Source organism: Triturus cristatus, chromosome 11, assembly GCF_964204655.1.
Source record: "Triturus cristatus chromosome 11, aTriCri1.1, whole genome shotgun sequence".
Classification (NCBI taxonomy): domain Eukaryota; kingdom Metazoa; phylum Chordata; class Amphibia; order Caudata; family Salamandridae; genus Triturus; species Triturus cristatus.
Window position 1 is genome coordinate 996995778 of NC_140594.1, and position 19566 is coordinate 997015343.

Below are 19566 nucleotides of genomic sequence, written 5' to 3' on the forward strand. Positions count from 1 at the left end.
GTGTTGCTTCATCCAGATCCTGGAGAACCATTCTTTGTGGAAGCAGATGCCTCCAATTTGGCCATTGGAGGAATTTTGTCTCAGCGCCATAAGCAGACAGGTCAATTACATCCTGTAGCTTTTCGCTCCAGGAAGTTAACAGCTGCAGAGATAAATTATCCCATCGCGGATAAGGAACTGTTGGCAGTCAAGGATGCGTTTTTGGAGTGGCGTCATTATTTATTGGGTGCCCGGCACGTGGTGACCGTTTTCACGGACCATCGAAATCTTCAGTTTTTAAAATACGCCCGCACCCTCACGCCACGACAATTGAGATGGTCACTCTTTTTTGCCGATTATGATTTTGTTTTAACTTACAAGCCTGGATCAGCAAATGGAAAGGCGGACGCCTTATCTCGTTTGAGTGTGAGCGAAGAGGGCAAGACTGGAGAAGAGGGAGTTATCATTCCTGTAGATCGAATTATCGGAACTCTCACTTACACAGACATAGGAAAGAAACTACAAGATACACAGTCTCAAGAAGAAGTGAGGAATTGGACTGCCAAGGGAAAAGAATTCCAAGTCAAAGAAGGAAGGCCCTATTTTCAAGACAAGTTGTTCGTATCTAATGTGGAATTGCGAAGGCAGATCATCGAACACTTCCATGATGAGCCTCTAGCTGGACATAAAGGGGTGAAGAAGACATTGGAGCTGATCCGAAGAGAGTTTTGGTGGCCGGCAATGGAAGCTCAGGTGCGGCAGTATGTAGCCACTTGCGAGTTGTGTATCAAGGGAAAGACTCCTAGAAGGGCTCCACAAGGTCTTTTACAGCCATTACCTTTAGCCCCATACCCTTGGCATACCATTTCCATGGATTTCATTGTGGATCTCCCGTCCAGTGGTGGCCTCTCTGTCATTTGGGTGGTGGTGGACCATTTTTCTAAAATGAGTCATTTTGTCCCTTTGAAGGCTCTTCCCAATGCCACTCAGTTGACCAAACTGTTCACACAACACATTGTAAGGGCACATGGTATTCCAAAGACAGTCATTTCAGACAGGGGTCCTCAGTTTGTCTCTCGTTTTTGGAGATCCTTTTTAAGAAGGTTGGGTGTTGACTCTCGTCTGTCCACCAGTTTCCATCCAGAGACGGATGGACAGACGGAAAGAGTAAATCAAGAATTGGAGCAATACTTGCGCATGTTCTTGTTGGATCAGGAAGGTGAGTGGCCTGACCTGATATGGGCAGCCGAGTTTGCTTACAATAACGCCGTTCATGCATCTACTGGTTACTCCCCATTTTATTTGAATTCACGAAGGCATCCTAACACACTGGTAGATAAAGAAATCAGCAATGTGCCAGCAGTGGAGACAGTAGTACAAGAATTACATTTGGCTTACCGATTAGCTTCTAGAAATTTGTCTAAGGCTAAGATTTCCTATAAGAAGCAGGCAGACAAGTAGAGGCGTCCAAATCCAGTTTATGAGAAGGGAGATCTGGTCTGGGTTTCCACCCGAAACTTACGTCTGAAGGGGAACCGGAAGTTCCAGCCTAGATTTGTGGGGCCTTTTCGGGTAGACCGGATGGTGAATCCTGTCAGTGTTAAGGTTCGTCTTCCTCCAAGGTTAAAGATTCATCCAGTCTTCCATGTTTCCTTGCTCCAGCGTTGTCCTGAGGGTTTTAAAGTCAAGAGGTCCCCTTCGTCAGTTTTGGTGCAGGGAAGTGAGGAATTTGAGGTGAAGAGAATTCTAGATTCTAGGCTTCAAAGAGGGAAGATTTTCTATTTAGTTGATTGGAAGGGTTATGGTCCTGAAGAGAGATCCTGGGAGCCCTTTTCCAACATCCATGCTCCACGTTTGCTCAGAGAGTTTCATCGCACTCATCCCACTAAACCCAAGGAGGAGAGGAGGGGGGTTTTGGTGGGAGGTACTGTCAGGATTGGAGCTGAAAGGGCTAGTTTTCCCCGGTTGAGGCAGCAATCTCATAGTCAGGCTAGGCTGGTCCGAGGAAGGCGTTGATGCGTATCTGTAAGATCGCTCTCCGCCTTCCTACGGTCATTGGTAGTGTAGTAACATTTCTACCCCTTCCTTCCAAGATGGCCGCTGGTCGGTCCGCTTCTTCCCTCCCACTGTTCCTCTGCTGTGGTGCAGTGTTTCTATTTTGAAGTTGTGCGCGCGCTTCCAATACGCGGCGCACTTCAACTGTCTAATTTTGTGGAGTGGCGGTGTTCTCTCGAGCTCCGTCCTCTCCCGGTAAATTTCTAGTCAGAGTTTTGGACTTCTTAGAATAAACTAGTTGCCTTTAGAGAACCTTCACTCAGTCCCGCAGTGGGATATTATTTCGAGAAAGCCAGCTGTATCTTCGAAGGACTTCGAAGGGAGAATCAGCGGAAAAGTGGGCATCTCGTTCACGACGTGAGGTCAAGTTCTTCATGAGTAAGGAGGGTGAGAGGCTAGGCGAGAGAGCTGGGCATTTTGAGAAGTAAGTGAGCCTTTTTTCTCTCACATTCTTGGAGCGTCAACCTTCCAGTGAACTTCGTTTCTGTGACTAGAGACTCTGTGGGTCAGTAAGCTTTTCAGTTCCGCTTATGATTCACGTATTCCAGCAACAATAGTTCTTCAGTAAAGAGTTGCCAGTCAGAATCAATTCTGAATACCAGTGGATAGTAAGAAAAGAAAAGTGACTGAAACAAGAGAAAGAAGAAGGAGTAGTATTGAGTCAAATAAAGACTTCCTCAGCTTTGATCTCAAATAAGCAATTGTAAATATATATATATATATTTATTTAAGAGCAGTCACCTACCAGCATCATCTTCGGAGTGCAGAGTCCAGCAAGAAGATTAGCCAACTATCCTCAACCTCATATCTCAGCTCTTCACTTAAAATATTGAATAACCTCTTGTTGGGAGACAGGGTAAGCTGTAGGGAGAGAGTTGGGTGGAGTGGGCTTAAGGAAGAAGACAGGGTTTTACATGTGAATTTTCATTACAGGATTTGCTGCACGCCAACAGTACAGCCCCTCTATTTCAATAAGATACCCAGCTGAATGAGTATAGAGAGTAGCTACCCACTGTGTCAGGACAGGTATAGTGTGGAATAATTTCATTTGTAATTCTTAAGGGTAGTAGTTGTGGAGCAGTTGTTTATTAACTCTTGTTACAGGGATCTAGAAGAAGAAGGTTCGAGACCCGTCCAGAAAGAAGACACAGTGCAGTCTCTCTTGTCTGTCCAATTCCCCTTTCCCCCTCCTCGCTGCTCGTGAGCCTTTGAGTTCGCGGCAGCGGAGTAGGGGAGTGGAGAACCAGCATCTGCTCCTGTGGAAACCGAATTTCAGCTTGAGGTACTTGACATAGACAGCATTAAAGTCTCCTCCTAGAACGAGTGAGCCCGCCGGAAGCGTCGGGAGGAGTCCCGCGGTGTATGAAAGGGCCGTCGGTAAGAGGGATGGTGCCGCATAAAGGGACAGCAAGGTGAGGGGTCGCCCCTCAAGAGTACCACAGACCGCCATCACCATGGCCTGGGGATCCAAATGCACATGGGCCAAGACAAAGGGAAAGGACCTGCGAAGCAAGATAGCCACCCCCCGGGATCCCCTCGCAAAACCTGAGTGCCACACCCTATCATAGCCGTAACGGGTGAGAAAGGGACATTTATTGCCAAGAAGATGGGTCTCCTGAAGGAGGAGCACATCAATCTCCGCACGCTGTGCATATTTAAGGACTGCCATGCGTTTAAAACGATCTAGAAGACCATTAACATTCCAGGACAATACGCGCATGGCGGCCTTAGGAACGGGCGTGTCAGCCATGGTCGTGGACAGAAGAAGGGGTCAATGGAGGCGCGGCTGCGCGAGTTCCCAGAGAGGAGGGACAGCGGGACATCGAGCAGGAGAGGAGGTCAAAGGTTACATGATGCCTTGGAACAGCAACAGAGAGGGAGTCACCCTCTACCAACAAAACCCTCCCTAGGAGGAAGAAATAACCCCAAACCAACCCCAATCCCCCACCCCCCACCCTATACTTCGAAAACAGAAGCATCTGTCGCCCTAACGAAATGGAACAACCACCAAGCTAAAACGCTCGGGCTTGAGCACTAGTGGACCCCTGATACAGCAGAAAACAAGCCTGATTTACCTGCCCTGGCCGAGAGCAACAAGCACAGCGGAGCACTCCAGCCCAGCCCCGAGTGCCAGCAACCTGGTGGGGAGACCCCACCCCCCTCCCCCCGACAAAAACACAGACAGCATAAGAAAGTCAAATGGTAGGGCTGCGAGAAAGGTCCGAGGTGTCCATAGGCACGGCAGGCCGGGCTGCGGAGTCCGCCAGCCGGGGTGACACGGCCCGCCGCCCGACAGCCGCGGGACTGGCGGGTGCAGCCGAGGAGGCAGAAGAGGTCCCCGACCCCCGGCGCGGCCGCCCCCTGGAGCGTGTGATGACCGCCTGTTCTGCTTGGGTTTTCGGATCAGATAGAACCCGCTCATCAGAGCCTCACTAACCCAGACAGAACGTTACCCCCTCCCTAGGGCCTATTTACAAATAGTGCAACCACATATATCTACCACCTAAGGACAGGGAATTCCTACTATACATACCAAGACCTCTTATAATCGGCGGCCTCGCGATCCCATACGGATCCAGACCTCTCTGCCCATACGACAGTATCACAAGTGGCGGCCTCGCGATCCCATACGAATCCAGACCTCTCTGCCCATACGACAGTATCACAAGTGGCGGCCTCGCGATCCCATACGGATCCAGACCTCTCTACCCAGACGGCAGTCTCAGCACAAGTGGCGGCCTCGCGATCCCATACGGATCCAGACCTCTCTACCCAGACGGCAGTCTCAGCACAATCGGCGGCCTCGCGATCCCATACGGATCCAGACCTCTCTACCCAGACGGCAGTCTCAGCACAATCGGCGGCCTCGCGATCCCCTACGAATCCAGACCTCTCTGCCCATACGACAGTATCACAAGTGGCGGCCTCGCGATCCCATACGGATCCAGACCTCTCTACCCAGACGGCAGTCTCAGCACAATCGGCGGCCTCGCGATCCCCTACGAATCCAGACCTCTCTGCCCATACGACAATATCACAAGTGGCGGCCTCGCGATCCCCTACGAATCCAGACCTCTCTGCCCATACGACAGTATCACAAGTGGCGGCCTCGCGATCCCATACGAATCCAGACCTCTCTACCCAGACGGCAGTCTCAGCACAAGTGGCGGCCTCGCAATCCCCTACGAATCCAGACCTCTCTGCCCATACGACAGTATCACAAGTGGCGGCCTCGCGATCCTATACGAATCCAGACCTCTCTACCTAGACGGCAGTCTCAGCACAAGTGGCGGCCTCGCAATCCCCTACGAATCCAGACCTCTCTGCCCATACGACAGTATCACAAGTGGCGGCCTCGCGATCCTATACGAATCCAGACCTCTCTACCTAGACGGCAGTCTCATACGACAGTTCATCCTATGATCACCATAACATACAAAAAGGGAATCAGTCTCACTATTCATCAGATCACACAAGGATTGCCAGTTCGAGCATAGCCTTTTCTCAGGTTCGAGGGGCTCCTCTTTCCCTTATTCAGTTACCACTTACCTGATCAGGGTTAACATCTGTTCATGTAGCCGCAGCTGACTAGAAGAATAGGCTACCCTCTCATACAAGAACACGCAGCACATGTTGGTTCACTACAAACTGGGTACTTTATTACTCATTACATACGCAATCACATAACATTACAATATAACACATAACCTGCAAAGAAAAGTGAAAGATTAAGTTGTACACTCTAATAAGAAAGGGTCGACATCACCTTAGTAGTATGTAGCCTGCACTCAGTGGTCATCTAGGTTCCCTTCTCGTCTGTGCCTCGGCTCGCCTGGAATCACCCTTCTCCGAGTCACTGGGACCTCTTCCTTATCGGCTACTCTCTCCTCTCTGGCTATTCTGCTAGGAGAGCATCTGTCTCTCGGTTCTTCTCCGCCTTCAAGATGGCGTCTGTCTTCCCTGGAATAAGTAGTAGCTTTACTGCTAACGGCTAGATGCCGCCTACGGACTGAACATGTAACTGCCTCAGACTTTCACTAATATAGAGGTGCGTTTCCTCATGGAAAATTCCGGCCTGTAACCTGCCGCCCACCAAATTCTTGTACCTCCCCGTACCAAGGACACGTTCCCAGCCGGCCGGCCTGATGTAGTGTCTTCGGCATGAAGAAAAATACAATCCTTCGATAAGGGCCGGCCTGAACCGGTTCTCTCCAAGCGAATAACACCTCATAACTAAAACATTACATTTGACCTAGAAGCATCCCAAGCTGCCGGAGCAGAAAGAAAGATGGAGTCTCTCCCGTTTGAGGCCTACCAGGCCTGAATTCAGCACAGCTCCATGAAATACCCTCACTACAGGACAGGTTATCCCTAATACTAACGAATCTATCCCCTAGGCTATGTGTGCAAGCCCTGATCTATGGGGAAGAGCACAGAATCATGTCGAAGTGCCTAGTAAATAGGCTCCATTCACTACTCTAACCCTTAGACTTGAATGATAAGAGACTGAAGTCACATTCCATCCTCACAAGAAGGCCGGGAAAATCGAGCAGAACACCGCCTCTCCTACTGTGCAATCCCGGGGCAGCGTGCGGCGCCGCCGACGGGGTCTCGATGACCGGGGCATCCCCCGCCCGCCCACAGATGATCCGTGTCCAGAGCGGTGCAGGGGGTGCTCCTCCGTTAACCAGGTCCAGGCCGCTCGTGGCGTATCAAAAAATATTGTCTTGTCCTGGAAGATGACCCGAAGGCGGGCCGGGAACTGAAGCTGGTATTGAAGGCCCAGGGATCGCATCTTCTGTTTCACCTCAGTATAGGATCGTCGCAGTTCCTGGACTTCTCGGGTGTAGTCCGGGAAGATCATGATCGTGTGGTTTTGGTACTTGAGGGTGTCCGTGCGCCGGGCCTCGCGAAGAATGGCATCCCTGTCCCGGAAATTAAGGATCTTGAGTATGAAGGGCCGGGGGGTGCTCCTGGGGGCCTAGGGGCCAGGGAGCGATGGGCCCTCTCCACCACGAACGAGGCAGACAGGCTGCCCGCTGGCATCCAGGATCTGAACCAGCGCTCCATAAAGTCATCTGCACGGCCCGATTCGACCCCCTCCGGGAATCCCACCAGGCGCATATTACTGCGCCGGGCGCGGTTTTCTGCATCTTCGACCCGGCGGTGTAATTCCTTGGAATGGGTGGTCAGTTCTCGTACTTGGTCCTGCAGGTGACGGATATCCTCCTCAGCGGTGGATATTCTAGATTCGGCTTCCGAGATGCGGGCGGTGGCGTTCCACATTTCCTGCCGGAGAAGAGCGACATCCACCTTAACCTCTCCTACCATGCCCTCCAGGGAGGCGCAAGACGAATTTATGGCCTGCAGGATGGCAGCAAGGTCTGTGGCGGGGGCCGGAACCGGCTCGCCGGTGGGGCCTGACCCCCTCTCGGAGGTTGTGAATTGGTCCATCCTGGTTTGGGTGGCTGTGGGCGACTGCTTGGCTGTCTTGTCTTTACCCATGGTGAGGGCACCCTGGGCGCGGAGGTCGGCGAGGCCGGACAACGGGCGGGGAATGCACCTCCAGTGCGCCCACGAAAGCCGACGAGGCGAAAGGTAGGCGGAAGGAGGCACGGCCAGGGCACCCCGCGTAGGGAGCAGTTCGCTCCCCAGCGAGCCTCCCAGCAGGACAGCCGGTCACCTCCCGGAGCTCTTCACCACAGCAGCGCCCGCAACCATCCACGGGCAAGGCGAGGCTTCGCAACTCAATTCAGGGCCCTGGGCCGAAACAACGCCCACCAACTCTCCCGCAGGCGACAGGCCTCCAAGGCACAGACGAATGCGCTTCCTCACGCAGATGACCCCTCTCAGTGAGCCCCTCACCAGCACGGTCGTCGTCCAGCTCTAAAAGGGGCGTCGACACAGTTCGGACCTCTCCCCCCAGGGATCCCGAGCACTGCGCCCCCAGCAAGGCCAACCCCGGAGCAGTGAGAGAGGGGGGGGGGAGGCCACACACCTCCTGACCGCCGGTCCGCGGTCCGAACGAAGAAGGGGACCCCACGCTGTCCGGATCACCCCAGGTGGCCTCGGCAAGACGGATCTGGCGCCAGCGCCGCAGGCGGGAGGAGGAGGGGGGGGGCCTGGCCCCCGGCCGCCGACACCTGGCCCGATGGGGGGGTGTCCCCACCTCACCCGGCCCCCACAGCAGCTCCGGCAGGCCCCGTCGATGTCTCCCCCGCAGCCGCACTCACCGCCTGCCCCACCGCACCATCCTGCCTCCAGGGGCCAGCCTCACGTCTCCTGGGCCCCCACGGGCTGCCACCAGACCGGAGCCTTGCTTCTCTTTCCGCGGCGGGGCTCGCAGCGGCCGCGCGTCCGTCTTCTCCCCTCCGCCGGCAGGATCGGGCCTACAACCCTCGTGGGCGCCACGGGCTCAGGTAGTAGCCCGCCTGCGCCGCAGCTCCAGGGCCGCTGTCGTCCACCGCCGGTCCGGCTCCGAGGCTTCAAGACAAGCCCCGCGGGGACAACGGCACTCCAGATCCGGGCCCGGGACAGCGGGACAGCTCTGCACTTCGCTGCGCCCGGAGCGGGCCGGCCAGGGCAGTCCAGAACGGAGAAAGAAGGACTTGTGGGGTCCGGCGCCGGGAGCCTCACTGGAAGGCGGCCATGCCGGTCAGGCGCCACCTAGCGCTCCACATGTACACTTCTAAGTGCCATCACCTGCCAGTCATGGACCGGCCAGCCCGGCCCGCCACGCATGTCAAATCCAGTCAAAGAAAAATAAAATGTTATTATTTAATTATAATTGTATTTTACTTTGACTGGTTCTGACGAGTGGGGCGATGCTTCTCCGTCATTACGGAGGAGCCGCCCCTGCCCCCCTTGCAATGGGAGTTTTTTTGAGACTTTTTATGGCCCCTTACTGCCAGGTTTTCCCTTATCTAGGTGGGCCAACATATAGCCAAATCTCCAATGGCCATTACTCCGTTGGAGGAGTTTGATCATAGTGGAGGCAAAGTAATCTCCGCTGTCATCAAACTAAGGTCCTGACAAATTTATGAGATATATGCTTGTACTACATATTGCTGCTATGTGCATCCCGAAATTAAAAAACAAGTTTAAAAAAAAGGTCCTACCAAATTAAAATTGGGCACGTGCACCATAGTCTTGGCGGGGAGGGAACTCTTTCACTGTTGCGACGGAGTTCCCTCTCCACCAAGATAGGCATCAGGCCCTTCCTGTCTCTGAAATTTGTTTGGTGGGTGTTGCCTCCCTTGAGGTGCCCACTTCTAGGTTCTGTCCTCTACCAAGAAAGCAGTCTGTCACAGAAGGAGCAACTCCAAGTTTAATATGCCCACAGGACAGTAACTGCAGTGCTTAATTTGGGCCGGAGCTTTCCGGTGCTGATCACCGGCACTTAATTGGTTTCCGGTGCTCGGCACCGGCACCCAATTGTCAAGACCACACTTAGGGCAGTCTGCCACAAGGTGGTGCTGCTCATGTAATTTAGAGATTAGCAGTATAACAGTGTTTAGGAAAACAATATACATAAAAAAATGACTAATACCTGCCTCCACAGCCATTCCTTTATCTTTGGGGACCTGGAATAATCTGAACTGTCGCATTCACATGCGAGAGAGATGGTCAGTAGTTGTTTTGTCATTGATGACAGGGGTGAAGGGTGGTGCAAGCTGCAATGGCCTCCTGGTCAGAGCCCTGGCACTTCATATTTTACAAATTAAGCACTGAGAAACTGGATACCAATCTCACAGATATATGCCTAACAAAGGGTTGTAAAGGCCCCAGGCCTGCGCTTTATGTTTTCCTGTCTCTACAGTGTTTCCCTTATTAGCCCCATCCTCTTCCTGAGATGTGCCAAAGCCCATCTGACCAGTAACCTTTCCAGAATCAAAGAGCTGCTTTGAAGTTCACAGGACAGTCTGGCTCTTCCTTCCTCCAGTGTGTGTCCTGCCCAGCTCTCAGGGATGTAGCAATCCACAAATCCATTTGGGAGGGTTCCTCCACCCCCACGTGCCTTTCCGAAGCCCAGGTTTCCAAAATGGAACCCAAAGGCCTCCATGTATTTTACCATCACATGCAGACATACATTCCGGCATGCACACACAAGCTCATGCATGCTGCACACCGCTACATGATAGCATGATGTTGGCCCAGGGTTAGTTAAGCACCCAAAAGAGATTTTTACACAAGTGAGTAAAAAAAACCACTTCAGAGACACAGGTAGAAAGGCCTGTTCACACTTCTTATCGCTAGTACCAAAACGGTATGCTGCTACCACTACACTCATGCAACTCTTGGTGCTACCACTACACTCATGCTACTTAACTCTTGGTGCTACCACTACACTCATGCTACTTAACTCTTGGTGCTACCACTCCACTCATGCTACTTAACCCTTGGTGCTACCACTCCACTCATGCTACTTAACTCTTGGTGCTACCACTACACTCATGCTACTTAACCCTTGGTGCTACCACTACACTCATGCTACTTAACTCTTGGTGCTACCACTACACTCATGCTACTTAACTCTTGGTGCTACCACTACACTCATGCTACTTAACTCTTGGTGCTACTGCTACCACTACACTCATGCTACTTAACTCTTGGTGCTACCACTACACTCATGCTACTTAACTCTTGGTGCTACCACTACACTCATGCTACTTAACTCTTGGTGCTACCACTACACTCATGCTACTTAACTCTTGGTGCTACCACTCCACTCATGCTACTTAACCCTTGATGCTACCACTCCACTCATGCTACTTAACTCTTGGTGCTACCACTACACTCATGCTACTTAACCCTTGGTGCTACCACTACACTCATGCTACTTAACTCTTGGTGCTACCACTACACTCATGCTACTTAACTCTTGGTGCTACCACTACACTCATGCTACTTAACTCTTGGTGCTACTGCTACCACTACACTCATGCTACTTAACTCTTGGTGCTACCACTACACTCATGCTACTTAACTCTTGGTGCTACCACTACACTCATGCTACTTAACTCTTGGTGCTACCACTCCACTCATGCTACTTAACCCTTGGTGCTACCACTCCACTCATGCTACTTAACTCTTGGTGCTACCACTACACTCATGCTACTTAACCCTTGGTGCTACCACTACACTCATGCTACTTAACTCTTGGTGCTACCACTACACTCATGCTACTTAACTCTTGGTGCTACTGCTACCACTACACTCAAGCTACTTAATTCTTGGTGCTACCACTACACTCATGCTACTTAACTCTTGGTGAGGGCAGCAGCCCTTTAGCACTACGAGCTTTACCATTTGTGTGTCCCCACCAGTCTAACAAGACCGCGATCCGTGAGTCTTGCCTAGGGCGGGGCGTACATGCATGATCTGTGTTCACCCATGACTAAAAATCAGTGGCAAGGATCCAGATATCATTTAATACGGGGCACTGAGGGCAGTGGTGCACGTAGGTCACAATGCTTCGGACGTTTCCGTCCCAACACAGCTCGACTCTTGCAAGACTTTCTATTGTTCACCTCATGCATAATATGCAGCACGTTGCATGACTATTTATATTTACAGACAGTTGTCCTTTTTCTATTTTACTTCAACTTTTGATGAAATTCTCACGTGATTTACGCACGAGACATTCATGTTTGTGCTTTAGCCTTAACCCCTTTGTGTTTGTTTTGTGCCATAGCAATCACACACATCTGTTGCCCTTGGGTTGGTTTTAACTTAAATAGAAAGTGAGAATGGAGAAAGTATTGGAGGTCACTTAATGCCAGATGTCTGAGGTCCTGTCTCTGTATGTCTGTGTGTTGCTTCTTAAATCATTTGGCACTGTAAATGTATATGTTATTTGTAGCTGGAAAAGTAGCAAAGTTTTCACTAAAATTTCAAGCCCAAGACCCTGATTTCAAGAGTGGGAGGGATAGAGCCTGCTATTAACCATCACATTACCCCAAGGTGAGTTATTTACCGGGCTCAGTAAAAAATACTCTCCTTTTCCAAGTCTTTAACAGAGTCAGTATTTAACACACAACTGTGCACGTTTCGCTTCTTCTCCATGGAAATTTACCCTGGTAAATTTCGAAAAGTTCCACCTGCCTTAACCTATCAGTGGAAAACTGTGAGAGTGTGGTAATTAACGCACAGCTCGTAATTCCGACCCACCTGCACAATCCTGTTTGCACAGGCATTGGAATTTAGCCCTGAACGTGTAATCAGGGCCTTTATTGTTGCAAAATTCACGTTAGTTTAACATTTTTATTACTCTCTACAGCATCACAACAAATCTACCGAATGTTTGCTTTAGGTGTGGGAGAGTTCATAAGCTAGGCTCCATTGACTCTCTGCACAAAAAAGATTTCAAAAATGAATGTCAGCACAAAAGCAGCGCAAAAAGCTGTGGTACAAAAGAAAAATTCCATTATTTCACTGTGGGAAAATAGATGACACTTACGCCGAGGAAATGTGTTACAAGCTACACGCTGTAATTTATATACACAGAAATAGTACAACATGCATCATTGCAGGATTAACACCCGTTTTCCACCAGCCTAAAGCAAAATACGTGTAAAATACACCAGTGCCACATTAGCATGCTTTTCTTGTCGACAGTACCCAGTTGCACAACATTGCTGCAAAGTTGGCCCCTGCAAAATTGCCACTTTTTTCTCACCGTCAGCATCCGATTACACAAGCAGGTTTAAAAGGCAACGTAGCAGTATGAGCTCGTGCATCTCTTTGCCTTTAGCTAGATATACGAAAGTGGTACAGAATGCACCACTACAGTACTGTCACTTGTTTCTCACTGCTGATAGCTCAGTGTGCTAATGCATCCACGGTAGGGATCTGTGTTTGATGTCATGGCTACAGATTTGCAGAACCTGTGGGGATACTCAGGCATTCATCACTCCGGAATAGACATTTTTTTACTGCAAATACCGTAGTACAAAGTGGCGTAATGAATCTTGAGGGGACCCCCCCTCCCCCCCCCCCTGCAAAGTACATGGCGCATCCCCCACCCTCCTCTCCGGCCACCGCCTATCACTTTTGCTGAGGGGGGGCCTGGAGCTCGCTCCCCCGCCCCCACACCCCTACAGCGCCAGGGTTTTCTTACGCCACTGAAGTAAGCAACTGTGTCCTACCAAATACGCCATTGCAATGAAAAACGACACATAATGCATCACCAGCACAGGGTTAACCATTAGTTGGGTCTCTATATGATACAGACAAGCGACTCCCCTTGATACACGCATTCTGGGAATCTCAACATAAAGGTTCGTTAGTATAAGTAGGCAGCCATGTTGTCCTCTCTGGGATGTTGATTTACACTGTTAAGGTTTTAATGGAAATTCTGAATGTAATAAAATAAAAGCATAGCTGTTTAATGAACATTAAACATCTTTTAAATTTAGATTTGGACACTCAGTAATTGAGTGAGAAAGAACACTTTATTTCTTAACATCATCTATCATATTTAATCATTTTCAAATACATGCAGCATTAGGTTAGTGAAGTTCTGGCCCAGTATAGCTTTGATGAACCTAGAATCACTTCACCTTGTCTATTATATACACGTTGATTGATGGTGGACTGTACTTAATGCAGGTCCCCTTGTCCTTCATCCCTTTCTGTGACACTGGATCAGTTGCTTTGCTCCTCCTTGGTTTCTTATTTAAAACATTCATCTCTTGAATGGGAACGCATTGCTGCAGTGTAATGCATCGAGATTCGAACTATTGCACATTTATAAATCTTTTGTGTCATTCTCAGGAGGGCCTTATAAAGCCACAGAACCAACCATGTAATGAAGGAGTCTAAAAAAATTAGATAGTATTCTGTAGAAAGAATGTCTAACTTTGTACATATGAATCATGTTCTTCCATCTATAAACACCATTTGTGGTGTGGGTTAGTTTGATTTTGCCCCTAGATTATTGTACATGAAATGCTTGTATGAATTGGTATAGAAGCCTCAAATGTCCTTATGAAGGATGCTGCCAAATGGGCAAACGAAACAACGTCAGCGGTTTCTTCATGTTTGTCAAAAGTCTCATGATTCGCTTTTACTTTGTAATTCTTTTGTACAGATAATTTGTGAAATTGGCCCCAAATTATAAGGATGGCCATATTTATCACAAACTATGGGCCTCATTACGATGCCAGTGGGACGAGTGTCCAACCACCATCGAAATAGGAAAAATACACCTTTTAGGCATCCATGCACCATGTGGCAGACACCATGCGGGGCCTGCCACACGATGCATGGATGTTTAGGGGGCACCACAGGTTCCCCCTAGGGCCTATAGCTAAGGGCCACAGAGGACAGGGTCCTGTTAGGGGCCCTAAAAGACCCTTTCCACCAGCCATTTTGTAGTATTGTTCCTATTTCCCTTATAGGCTCTGCGCATTGGAATAATATGCACTATAGTTTTTGCAGTATGCTCCTATCGAGTACATTAAACTTAATTGCTTGTGTGTGCCAGCTAACTCAGAGGTCACTAGAAACTTCTCGAATGAGCAAGAAGGGATTAGTTTCTGACAACCGCATAAACATGACAACTTTGTTTCCCTTAGAATCGGAACGCGTCTCAGAATCGTGGAAACAATAGATAACAGTTTCACTCAGTCAATCGTGCATGCTTAGTTTCTCCAGAGTTACATAGAAAATAGAAAGACAGGCGTTTCAATAAAAGGGTTTATTGAACAGTCTTGTTTCTCGTGTAAGAGATATGAGCTGTTAAGATCATTAGACAGAAAGCAATATATAATACGCACAGCGTAAGCAGTAAGAAGAAATAATACTGCAATAGCATTGTCTTTTAGCTATGACACATATTTATATATACATACATAAATAACACAGGCTAAAATGTGAATACTTGTCTGATGCTTCTAAATAGTCCTACCCCGGTGTACCTAACCTAAGTGTGGTGCGAGGTAAAAGTAGGTGCTGTTTTCTATAGTATGGTATATACTAAGTTTAGTATGAGTTTAGTATGCCAAGAGTCCCTCTAGGTTCTAGTCAGCTCCATACCTTGAGAATGAGCGAGGTGGGAATCTCTATCCGGGTCTCAAACTCTAACAACCCGCGAAAAGAGCCAGGACACTGGAAGCTGGATTCTCTGCGAGCAGGGATGACAGCGTCTGGTCAGTGCGTCAGGCCGGGATCTGGTCTCTTCTGAACTTGCCGTGGCGAACCGTGCAGTCAAGTCGTGCAGTGTGACCGCCGTGCCATGCCGTGGTTTGGCATGGTAAGGGAAGGTATATTTATACCTGGAAGGTATTTAGGAATGCTAGCATTGACGTAAAGTCTGGCAGAGGAAGACGTCATGGATGAACCCCTAAGGAATAGTAGTTCCTACATAATAGATGAGTTCTTGGAGAAATCAATAATCCTAGCTAGGGAAAGTCATGTTCGGCTTAAGGGTCTGGTTTCTAAGAACTTGCTGTGACGTGGGATGGACGGATGTAGTGGACCATGCCTGTATTTGGTTAGCATGGCTAATGCCTAAATAAGGACTGGGATTCTATGCCTAAATAAGGGCAATGCGAGTTGTGCCTATATAAGGACATGATTCAGGGAAACCTATATACGGGTATCTAAATCGAAACACAACAATTTCATGGCGTAAGAACTGACATGAAATGTCTGTTGGAAAGTTGCATTGTAATTCCCCCGGCGGCGCCTCCATTTTGGTGATTACAATCCGCCCGCCGCCCCGACAGGCTCCTTGAGCCTGTCGGAGGTGGAGCAGTTTTCCCCACAGGCTTCAGTCGACTGCCTGTATCATAATACGGCGGGCAGACTGATGCCTCAGATGTCGGGCGGATCGCCACCGGCGAGCTGTCGGATGGCCATCCGCTCGTCATCGTAATAAGGCCCTATGTTCGGGAGCGACTGTGGTATGAATGGTGTATAGGTAATCATCTGGTTATTGGTTGGCAAAAACAATGATGTATTTGTACCTGGGTAGTGTTCATGTGCAAGAAGGCTGATAGAGCGCCATGTGGTTTTGAAAATTGTAGGGGTGCATCATAATCACGTATAGTCCGCACCTACATATGCATCTTATGTTGTATTAACAGATGATCATTAGAGGAGTAAATACAATGTAATGTTAGAAATGTAATTCGTGTTAGTCGAAAGAGTTCATGACTTTTAAAAGGTAACTGCCTAGAGTAAAGTGCCTAGTAAACTAATTTGTGTGAAATGTAATGTATTAGATTTAAACGTGCACCATATCAAAGTCTGCACGTGTAGGAATGATTATCTATATGTAGAAATGTAATGAAGTATAGCGCTTGTAGATGCAATGTCATTAATGTGTGATTTATAATGTGTGAAGGCCTGATTGAAGGTTCATGTATTGCAATGAAAGGCCTATTTGTTTCTTATGTTAGCTGAATATTGTCGGCCCGAAGTGTATTTTCCTTGGGAAGGCTCTCATTTAGAAAGTCAGCAAGAATGATGTGCGTGCAAGGATTTTAGTTTCTCAAGCTTCTGTTGCAAGTGCAAGGACATCATCCTCGTTAGCTAAGACTAACCTTTTGTTTTAGGAGTTAGGTATGGAGGAGCGTTTCCTACAAGAGTCTTCAGGAATGCAGATAATGAGAAGCTGACACTTTTGGTACTGAGGGAGCCTGGGACTCAAGGACGTTTCAACCGTTATTGGACGACATACAGGAGATGTCCAGCCAGAAGAGGTGGAACGAAGGCGTGTCTTCCATGTTGTGCATTTTGTATTAGGGACAATGCCCTGAGGGAAGAGTTGGGAGATGAGACAGAGAGGCATTAAAGGGCAGGAGTAGGTGATCGATACAGAGGGAGAAAACTTAGATTGATGCTGTAGCATTGGATATCGACCCAGGCAAAGTGAGTGTACTTCTTAGGAAGTCTTCATGAGCTGACACCTTTTCTTGATCTTGCCTTGGGAAATGCTAAGCTGGGATGTCACTTTAGTGGTAGAGTAGGGACAGACTAATCAATTTCTTGTAGGTATCCATGAAGACTGATTTGGATATTGGAGCAGTTATCTTTTGTTTGATATTTTTGGAGTTCATTATTCTCTTTATGCTTCATCGAGTTAGATTGCTGCGTAGATTACATTTTGTATTAGTTCCAATGTATTTTCTTAACCTCGTCATGAGGTGCTTGTATGTCCAGTTATTATTGGCTTTGTAATAAACCCCCTAAACTTAACTCGGAGTTAGTGATTCTTCAGTATCGGAATTCATTGGTTATTTGAATGAATTAGTTCTTTCCCCTTTACACTTCACAGCAGGTAAAAAGATCCAGTCGGCCAAGGATTCTTAAGAGTGGTAAGAGATGGTAAGATAAGATAAGAATCCGGCGTTATCAAGGCTTTATATTAAATGTTTTCAGCTGGATTTTCATAATGATTTTAATACAGGAAATATCTCCTAGCGTATACAGCAACCAGCATTAAAAGTCCAACACAAGAATCAAGACAAAAGCAGGATGGCTGCTCAGATGACAGCCTTTGAAACGCGGTATGAGCAGTTTGTGATAAGACGCTGTTTTGAATGATTATCCATGCACATGTAGATGAGTGTCGGTATCTCAATAGGATTGCTAAGGACTCTTTTTCAGTCTTAGTAGAAATGACTAACGGTGTCACAACATCCAGCATCACTGTGTAGGGCTGTGTGATACCTCTTTCAGGGACTATGCGAGGGTTTAATCCACACAAGAATATACTTCTCATTCTTGTACATCTGTAGGTAGAGCCTTGAAGGTGCTCCATCTAGAGTAAGGTGAGTCATATTAATAAATTATATCAGTAGCGATTTAAAAGGACAGAAATCCCTCACCCACACTATATGCCATGCTTCATTCGCAGGTTACCTGCTCGGTGGGAAAATGACATCCATTGGAGGTAGTGAATTGCATGGGAAGGTTGACAAAGGTGTGCACATGATTGAGGAGAATGCATGGATGTCAATTCACCAAAATGCCAGAAGTAGCAGAAGTGACTTCACACACCATTTGACCTTTAATTTCACTGACACATACATGCTTCCACATTCATTCAAAAACACACTCCCTTACTTAAGCACAATCTCACCCGCAAGCATGCACACAAGATACATTTAAAGGCTACTTACCTTAGCTGCCAGATAGGGTCATATTCCAGCTAACTGTACTTCATTTTTTATTACACTAATAGTGAATAATATTATATTATTCACAATTATGTTAAAGAAAACTGACTGACAACAAGGAAAGTGGAGCGCCAACTGACGTCTATATTGACGAGCTACCCCTGCGTTCCTGGCGCTGATTTTGCCACTTCTGAGACTAGGGGTTGCAAAGGCAGTGCCAGGGGTCGCAAAAGGGCAATGCAGGGGTTACAGCTGCATTCCCTGGAAACCCCTAAATGGCGTCCATGGGAGTATGCTGTGTGTTTCTTCAGACCTTAATCTGTTCCTCTTGCACTAGGCTCACATACCCATGCTTGTGTAGACTGCTGCTACTAGCTACACTTAGGATACTTTAACTTGGGAAGCATCATAGTAAATTTGTGTGTGGGTGGGATCGGACTGCCGCAAAGCATTAGATGTTGGGGAAACTTGAGAACAGTACATTGTTACGTTTTGTGACCACCTCACCATTATTTCTGGTACCTGCAGAGCTGTACTAACTAGCTTAATGGTTGAGTTTGCTGTGCACTGTCCACATGTACCCTCTGGTCCATCATGGACCACTATGCAACAACTTCCTGTTGCAGTACCCACACTCAGACGCTCTGTACATCAGTCAGTGCTTTCTTTTGCTTGGTTTCTCTGCTTTGCCTTACCCAAGCTGTACTTGATACACCTGACACAGAATGGCACAGAATGCCGCCTCCACATGGGCAGCTCTTGTATTGTACTGCTCATGCACTAACTTCAGATTCTTCCTGATGGCAAGGAAAATAGCTGGCTCCCTCTGCATTTGCCAGCACAGTTTTATTGACCAGAATATTTGAATAACCAGGAATTTGCTGACAATTTATTTTCTGGTGTATCGAATGGAGATCACGACACTCCAATCACCATTTACTTCTGGGCTGAAATCTGCAGTGAGACTGACCATATTCAGTGGTTGTTATCTGCAGTTACCTGAAGTGCTGCACAACTCTTCTCCTGCTAAAAGGGAGCAAAGGTGGCATTTTCACCAAAAGATTCGTTTTTCTTCTTGACTGTGAAGCAGCTGTACTTCTTTGCTTTGCCATCTATATGTTTCATCTTGCCCCATTCAAGAAAAGTACTTCGAAGATGGCGAGAGCACTGATGGTGCAGTGTTACTGCTCTGAGTGGAGCCGCCTCTATGTCATTGGTGCTCTTCCATGACAACATATGCAAAGCAGATGCTCAGATAACCCGCCTCATCAACAATTTTTCGATTGGCTCATGGGGTGCTGGACCTGGCCCTTTTTGCAAGGTTAGCCCCCAACGTTTTGCATTCACCCCCTCCTGTTTTCTGACTTCGCTTGTGATGGCTTTAGGACTCTGCACATTTTACCAC